Source organism: Marmota marmota, unplaced genomic scaffold, assembly GCF_001458135.2.
Source record: "Marmota marmota marmota unplaced genomic scaffold, marMar, whole genome shotgun sequence".
Taxonomy (NCBI): domain Eukaryota; kingdom Metazoa; phylum Chordata; class Mammalia; order Rodentia; family Sciuridae; genus Marmota; species Marmota marmota.
This window is the reverse complement of record NW_026000174.1, coordinates 60525295-60531404: the sequence shown is the minus strand read 5'-3', so window position 1 is coordinate 60531404 and position 6110 is coordinate 60525295. Positions and strand designations below refer to the sequence as shown.

At 38.7% G+C, this 6110-nt stretch overlaps 1 protein-coding gene across 20 annotated transcripts in view; it reads right to left on the bottom strand.

Annotated features, from left to right (window-relative positions):
* Ctnnd1 (catenin delta 1) overlaps positions 1 to 5848 on the bottom strand; it is a 60625-nt gene extending 54777 nt beyond the window's left edge. For 10 of the 20 annotated variants that reach the window (XR_007342437.1, XM_048788880.1, XM_048788884.1 and 7 more), the window contains exon 1: positions 5554 to 5847. The gene's annotated coding sequence lies outside the window, so the exon portion shown is untranslated. Of the gene's footprint in view, positions 1 to 4055; positions 4180 to 5553 lie in introns of all 20 variants that reach the window. The other 10 variants (XM_048788878.1, XM_015477973.2, XM_048788881.1 and 7 more) reach the window with 5 other exon arrangements.
* Between the last annotated feature and the right edge of the window lie 262 nt (positions 5849 to 6110).

The following is a 6110-nucleotide window of genomic DNA, read 5'->3' as shown; positions in this document are numbered from 1 at the left end:
AAAAAAAAAAAAAAAAAAAGGGGGGGAGAAATGAATTACAGTAGATGGGGTAGAGAGAGAAGAGGGGAGGGGAGGGGAGGGGGACAGTAGAGGATAGGAAAGGCAGCAGAATACAACAGACACTAGTATGGCAATATGTAAAAAAGTGGATGTGTAACCGATGTGATTCTGCAATCTGTATACGGGGTAAAAATGGGAGTTCATAACCCACTTGAATCAAATGTATGAAATATGATATGTCAAGAGCTATGTAATGTTTTGAACAACCAATAATAAAAATTTAAAAAATAAATAAATAAAAATAAAAAAAACCTATGGATCCTTATAAGGCCCCCTCTCTACATGCCTGATTTAAATTGCCCAAATCATTCCAATCAGAGGACAGGAAGGGGCTCTAAAAGTAAGAACTTTTAGACTGGACCCAAAGGACAGGAAGGGGCTCTAAAAGTAAGAACTTTTAGACTGGACCCAAAGAACTATCCTTGAACCAGATCAGTAAATGCAGACAGGCCCTACATATATATAATATAATCAAGAACAGTGTATAATATTTAATAATCAACATGAAATTCCCAGTAAATTATGGAGAATACTTCCAAAAAATATATATGACTAAACACAAAACAATAACACCCTAACTTCCCCCTTTTCACTCCTATCCAGAAGAGTTGTTCTTGCCTCCTACAATCATCCTGCCACGCTATATCAGTGCTCTATTGGAAGCATTGAAGGTAGCTGCATTTTTTAGGCAAAGCGATCCCTATTTCAGCATTGTCTGATTTTAACCTCTTTCTCTGAGGGAAAGGAACATGAAAAAATATTTTTAGTTATCTCTTTCCTGATTACCTACAGTTCATTCCTTTAGGCAAGTTTCCTGTTACTATCAGGATTCTAAACTACCCATGAAAACTAATTTTGGTTCTTAAACTCATAAACTTTCCAATACACTTAACGAACAAAATCTCCTAAAAAAATCCATGACTGAAGCAGTGATAAAAACCACAATGATAAGCTGGGCATGGTGGTGCACACAGCACAGGAGGCTGAGACAGGAAGATTGCGAGTTCAAAGCCAGCCTCAGCAATGACAAGGCGCTAAGCAACTCAGTGAGACCCTGTCTCTAAATAAAACACAAAATAGGGCTGGGGATGTGACTCAGTGGTTGAGTGCTCCTGAGTTCAATCCCTGGTACCCAAAACCAAAAAAACAGCACAAATGATATCAGGGGCTATGGATGTAGCTCAATGGTGGAGTGCTTACCAGCATGCACAAGGCCCTGTGCTCAATCTCCAGGCCTACCCCGCGCCTCACCCCCTCACCCCCCCCACCCCCTACCCCCACCAAAAAAAAAAGACACCAAACATGATTTCTCTGAAGCACTGATGGTCAAATCTATCCTTCCACACTCTTTGTGTTTTTATTAACAGGTAGAAAAACACTCTTTCCAACCAGGGCTGAAAGCAGTACTTCCTTACTGCTGCCCTAATGTGTTCTTCCCTAAAAAAATGGCTACATTTTAGATTTTCAGTGGTGAAACTAACAGCTTCTGAAATGAATGACCTAGGTCCCTTGCTTTTTACACACACCTTTCTTGGGCTGCTTGCAGGAAAGGAAACAGGAGTAAAGTTAAAATCTTTACTATTATTTCCAGAAACTTTGCTTAAAAATGAAAGTAAAAGTTTCAAAACCACATGGAAATATTATTAATTTATGTTGTTTTGCTTCTTATCTCAACTTCCTTTCAAGCCTTCCCCACAAAAGTTCCTCACTAGCTAGGTGGTGGATCAGGCCTGTAATCCTAACATGGAAGGCTGAAATATGAGGACCACAAATTCAAGGCTAGCCTCAACAATTTAGTGAGACCCTATCTCAACATAAAAAAAGGTTGGGGCTGTAGCTCAGTGGTAGAGCATCCCTGGGTTCAATCCCTAGTATTGCTAAATAAATATCCCTCAATGATTACAATCAAGTACCTTATTTAACCAAGGCTTTCGAAGCACCTTAGTATGTACAGATACTAAGATAGATACTAAAGGATTCAGAGGTAGGAAGATAGTACCTATACCCAAGCAGCTTAGTCTAGAGGTAAAAAAGACAAAAAAGAGAGAGAATTTTAATATAGTATGATTACTATGGTATTTGAACTACCTCTCCCTGCAAGATGATATCATTCTAAACCAAATACCTGAAAATTCTCTGGGAAAATAAAACTTCACTGATAATCAAATGCAGTCTGAGACAACTGTAGGAATTTAAAGGAATTAGAACCAGGCACAGTGGCACACACCTGTAATCCCAGCCACTAGGTTAGGCTAAGGCAAAAGGATGGCCAATTCAAGGCCACTCTGGGAAATATAAGGAAACTGTCTCAAAAAAAGAGCCAGGCTCGCCCGCCTATAATCCCAGCAGCTTGGGAGGCTGAGGCAGGAGAATCACAAATTCAAGCCAGCCTCAGCAATAGCAAGAAACCAAGTAACTCAGTGAGACTCTGTCTCTAAATAAAATACAAAATAGGGCTGGGGATGTGGCTAAGTGGTTGAGTGACTCTGAGTTTAATCCCCAGTACCAAAAAAAAAAGAAAGAAAAAGGAGGGAAAAAAAGGGACAGCAATGGCACACAAATGGAAAGATCCCTGTTCTAAAAATAATATCCATTCTAGCATATTCAGCTCCCCAGGGCTCTAAGGAAAACGGATCTTTTACATACATACATTATCCCAACATGGGTGCTGAAGGAAATGGGAGAAGGTTGGAAATCTGAGTGACTACTGATCCTACATAAAATGAAACACTCCTGCCTCTTGTAAGTTCATTTGAGTTCTGTTATTTCCATTCTCTCTGAAGAATGGCAGTGTATTAGTGGTTAAGTCATTGGACTTTGTAGTCAAGTCAGACCAGGGTTAATCCTGGCCTCCACCATTTACAGGCAGTAAAGATTTTCAGCAAAACTGTGCTTCTAGGTTTGGGATTCCTTTTTTTTTTTAATAAAAAAAAAAGGTTTTTGTTGGAATTAAGTAATAGTTTGTGCAAAATGATTAGCACACCATAAAAAACAATGAGGGGAAAGGCAAGAGAACCTGGCAGTTACTAACAGAGGACTATCATGTACCAAAATAGAAAGCAAAAATTATACAGAGCTAATCATTTTATCAATAGATAGTGATCTATGCTTAATTTATTTGCATTAATCTTATCTCACCCAACCCTGGAGAGCAACTACTTCATAAACCAAAGGCTCCATTGTAATTATTGGGAGCTTTTCTTTTTTTAAGATCTCAAATAACCTCAATTTTATACTAGCTGGCAGAACATATTCTAGTCACTCTGTCCATGCTGGAATCCTAAGAAAGGTACTAGAACTCTAAAACACCCAAAAGAGACTCCACCTGGAACACGGATCACTACCTTACTCACATAACAAAGAAACCAACAGTATTATATAGGAGACAAACAAGGAAAGAAAAATCTGTACAACTCACAGTGATCATCATTTTTACCCCGAAATCAAAATAAAGAAAAAAACAAAAAAATTACAAAATAAAAGATTTTCTTATCTGTACCTTTTACTATAATTCCTCGGAAAACAACAACAACCAGTAGTGAGGTAAAAGACAAATCTTCCATCTTATCACCCCAAAGGCTCTAATACTACACACAAATCAAAACAATGCCTTAGTTCATAGAAACAGTCCTAGACCCTAGTTAACTGCAATGTTCACTGCAGCTACACAAAGCTCAGTATTTAAAGCCGGACCCAAATCACCATCACTCAGTCATCCAGAACCTATTTTCAAACTGCCTTTGTACTCTTCCTTCAGATTCTCTCATCCCTCCCCCCTCAAGGTTGAGTGGGAAACCAACACTCCGACAGTCCAGCAGCAACATAACCAACCCTCCAATGAAACCTCCCTAGTATGGAGTTAAGGTAGAGAGCACATTTGAAAGAAAATCAGAAAAATATTAAATAAGAACTATGCCGAACAGACTGTACACACTTTTTATTTTTAATTTACTTGTTATGAGACCCAGACATCAGAATTTTTATGTAACCCTTACTTAGTTTATATTGAGAGGAAGAACAAAGTTCTGTCTCCTCCTGAAGCCACAACCTCACAAGGATGAAATCATCTTTCAAGAAATGTTCTCATTCTAGAAAGGAAATTCAAGGAAGTGTTCTAGTCTGAAAAGAATGGGTGGAGGGGGGCGGTAGGAAATCAGAGGAATATTAAAGATACATACCAGTTTAAAGCTAATGAGCAGCTTATATATTAAGGCCCATCTTGTTACAATTAGGGCAGTATCAGCTATAATTTTCGGACTGATTCGCATTTCAAAAAGAGGAAGAGAACACCCTAGCTTTCAGCTACTGATGAGTTGGCTATATGATTATCTGGAATCAGTACTTTTACAAAAATATATGTGCAAAAACAAAACCAAACAAATCTTAAGGTTTAAGATACGAAAGCACAGTCATGCCCTTCAGTTCTAACAGACTTCCGACTTAAAGGTAAATTAACCAAACAAACTCACCTCCAAAAAATAACTTTCCAGTTGACTTAAAAATAAAAACTCTCCTTTTTCTTTCTCAAATGCATTTTAAACACCAAAGTTTGTGTAAATGGTTTCTCTTAGCTCACCTTATTCAACCTATGGACCTTTCAGAGACCACAAAGCTGAAATTTTTTCAGGTGTATTGCCACTATACTCAAGTGAAATAAAAAGCATGATTAGAACTTCTACCCTTTTAAGTATATACCAAGTGTTACCCTATTACAGATTTAACATAACAACCTCCAGAAATCTTTGCCATCAAAGGTTTTAGGAGGAGAAGGATCTGTCAATTCAGTTAACATAGATCCATTTGTTTTCTTTTATAAAGCAAAGCTGGGAGGCTACATCTAGCAGGTGAGTGAGGCTCCCACCCACCACACCTGGAAAAGTAAGAGGGATCCACCCAGGAACAGCAGGGCTGAAACCGATCTGGGCCGTTCAAACTCTCTATGGGGGAAAAAACAATACCATTTAAGCTGCAAAGCTCCCTGCAACTTTCCATTTCCACAAGTCCAATGGTAAAAGGAAAAAAGAAAAAGTTTGAAACATATGAAGAACCATCTGTATAACTAGCTTCCGACCCGGACAAATTCCTTTCCCAACCCACACACAACAAGCCAAAAAACCAACTTTTGATTTGGGCTCTGAAAACAGAAATATGTTAGCTTAATTCAGAAAAAATATAAAATCAAAGAACACACCAAAATGTAAATTCACGCAACTTCTCTTACCCCCCTGATTCCATTCAGTTCCCAGTATTAGATCTAGAAGTTTGTTTCCAGGTCTTGTAATATTTTACCTTTTTAATATAATAAAATATCAAAATCCCTCAAAGTATTGAAAGTAGAAGGAAAAAACAATTGCTTAAAAGTCACCCATCTGCATAACAGACTCTCCGTTTTTAAATTCCCTCTAGTTACCGTCAGACAAAAATTCGACTTGGCTTATCCTCCTTTGCCCGGCTGTACACACATTTTTTTCTTTAAAAAAAAAAAGCACACACCTCAAATGTGGACTTCTAAAAACCAGTCCTTTGAGAAAGAAACCCAAGGCTTCGCCAATGTGCTGAGAAAGACAAATCCAGCAAAGCAGCTGATCTTCACCACCTCTTCCTCCTTTCAGGATCTTTTCTGCTTCTCTCTCTCTCTCTCTCTCTCTCTCTCTCTCTCTCACACACACACACACACTCTCACTCTCACTCTCTCTCTCCCTCTCTCTCTTTTTTTCCCCCCTCAGATCCAACACCTAAAATGGAAGTTGCACCCAGCCAAAGGCAAGGGAGCCTGGGTGGTGACAAACTGATCTGGCAGCCCTACCCCCTCGCTTTCCTAAGTGATGTCAGCCCCTGCAAGCTTCCAATAGGAGCCAAGCATAAATCAGAGAGCTGACCTTATCCAATAGGAAACTTTATTATAGGAAATTAAAAAAAAAAAGAGAGAGAGAGAGGAGGAGAGGAAGGAGACAGGGGGAAGTTTTATATATATATTTATATTTAAAGCAGAGACTATACAATCTCTGAAGAATTACTGCAGAGCTCAGGGGGTGGGCGTGTGAAAAAAC